Source organism: Corvus kubaryi, unplaced genomic scaffold, assembly GCF_017639235.1.
Source record: "Corvus kubaryi isolate FWS band 111438036 unplaced genomic scaffold, C.kubaryi_AGA036_p1.0 36572, whole genome shotgun sequence".
Taxonomy (NCBI): Eukaryota; Metazoa; Chordata; class Aves; order Passeriformes; family Corvidae; genus Corvus; species Corvus kubaryi.
The window spans coordinates 16,246-18,805 of record NW_024580894.1 but is presented as its reverse complement, the minus strand read 5'-3'; positions in this window follow the sequence as shown (position 1 = coordinate 18,805).

The window sequence follows — 2,560 nt, the reverse complement described above, 5'->3', positions numbered from 1 at the left end:
TGGGGATATTTTTGGGGTGGTTCTGCGGTGCTTTGGGGATATTTTTGGGGTGTTTTGGGGGATTTTTTGGGGTGTTTTTGGGGATATTTTTTGGCAGTTTTGGGGATATTTTTGGGGTGGTTCTGGGGTGTTTTGGGGATATTTTTGGGGTGTTTTTGGGGATATTTTTGGGGTGGTTTGGGGATATTTTTGGGGTGGTTCTGCGGTGTTTTGGGGATATTTTTGAGGTGTTTTTGGGAATATTTTTGGGCTGGTTTTGGGGATATTTTTGGGGTGGTTCTGCGGTGCTTTGGGGATATTTTTGAGGTGTTTTTGGGAATATTTTTGGGCTGGTTTTGGGGATATTTTTGGGGTGGTTCTGCGGTGCTTTGGGGATATTTTTGGGGTGTTTTGGGGGATTTTTTGGGGTGTTTTTGGGGATATTTTTTGGCAGTTTTGGGGATATTTTTGGGGTGGTTCTGGGGTGTTTTTGGGGATTTTTTGGGGTGTTTCTGGGGTGTTTTTGGGGATTTTTTGGGGTGTTTCTGGGGTGTTTTTGGGGCCGTTTTTGGGGTACCTTGTGCCGCTGGTGCCCCCCGAAGGCGATCCTCCTGGCGTCCTCCACGTTGTCGCACACCAGCGCGTTCCCGCAGGCGAACTGCAGCGCCTTCTTGATGTGGGGCGGCTCGTAGCGGATCACATCGATCACCAGCTTGGCCCCCCGCAGCTCCCGCAGCTTCTCGTCCGTGGGCTTCACCTGGAAGCCCAAAAACGGGGGGGTGAGAACCCCAAAAATGGGGTTAAAACCCCAAACAGGGCACCCAAACCTCCCCCAGCTTCTCATCGGTGGGGCTTCACCTGGGACCTCAAAAACGGGGGGGTCAGAACCCCAAAAATGGGGTTAAAACCCCAAACAGGGCACCCAAACTCCCCTCAGCTTCTCATCGGTGGGGCTTCACCTGGGACCCCAAAAACGGGGGGTTATAAACCCAAAAATGGGGTTAAAACCCCAAACAGGGCACCCAAACCCCCCACAGGTTCTCATTGGTGGAACAGCTTCTCGTTCACCTGGAACCCCAAAAATGGAGGGGTCAGGACCCCAAAAATGGGGTTAAAACCCCAAACACGGCACCCAAACCCCCCACAGCTTCTCATCGGTGGGGCTTCACCTGGGACCCCAAAAACGGGGGGGTTATAAACCCAAAAATGGGGTGACAATCCCAAATCAGTGTCAGGACCCCAAAAATAGGGTAAAACCCCAAAAATGAGCACCCAAACTCTCCCAGGAGCTCCTGCAGCTTCTTGTCTGTGGGTTTCAGCTGAAAACCCAAAGCTGCGGGGTTATAAACCCAAAAATGGGGCCGAAAGCCCAAATCGGGGTCAGGCCCCCAAAAAATGAGGGGGTTGTAAACCCAAAAATGGAGTCAGGGACCTAAAACAAGGCACCCAAACCCCCCGCAGCTTCTCCTCCATGGGCTTCACCTGGAGCCCCAAAATCAGGGGGTCAGGAACCCCAAAAATGGGGGAGCAATCCCAAATTGGGGTCAGAACCCCAAAAATGGAGTCAGGAACCCAAAACAGGGCCCCCAAACCCCACCCGCAGCTCCCACAGCTTCTCATCTGTGGGTCTGACCTGGAACCCCAAAATCGGGAGGATCAGGAACCCAAAAATGGGGTGACAATCCCAAATCAGGGTCAGAACCCCAAATCAGTGTCAGGACCCCAAAAACAGGGTTATAAACCCAAAACAGGGCACCCAAACTCCCCGCAGCTCCTGAAGCTTCTCATCTGTGGGTCTGACCTGGAACCCCAAAGATGGGGGGTCAGGAACCCAAAAATGGGGTCACAATCCCAAATTGGGCTCAGAACCCCAAAAATGGGGTCACAATCCCAAATCGGGCTCAGAACCCTAAAACAGGGCACCCAAATTCCCCCACAGCTCCTCATCCGTGGGCTTCACCAGGGCACCCCCAAAATCAGGGTCAGCTCTGGGGCCCCCAAACCCCTCACAAGGTCCCTGCTGACCCCAAACCCCATTTTGGGGTCACACCTCGAGGCAGTCGAGGGGCAGGAAGGTCTCGGGCTCCCCAAATCCCCTGGGAATGCCAAACCCTGTTTTGGGGTCACACCTCGAGGTAGAAGGTCTCAGTCCCCTGCTGACCCCAAACCCCTCACAGGGTCCCTGCTGACCCCAAACCTCATTTTTGGGTCCCCTGCTGACCCCAAACCCCTCAGAGGGTCCCTGCTGACCCCAAAGCCCGTTTTAGGGTCACACCTCGAGGCAGTCGAGGGGCAGGAAGGTCTCGGGCTCCCCAAACCCCTCAGAGGGTCACTGCTGACCCCAAACCCCATTTTGGGGTCGCACCTTGAGGTAGTCAAGGGGCAGGAAGGTCTCAGTCCCCTGCTGACCCCAAACCCTTCACAGTGTCCCTGCTGACCCCAAACCCTGTTTTAGGGTCCCCACCTCGAGGCAGTCGAGGGGCAGGAAGGTCTCAGTCCCCTGCTGACCCCAAAGCCCTCAGAGGGTCCCTGCTGACCCCAAACCCCATTTTTGGGTCCCCCACTGATCCCAAACCCCTCA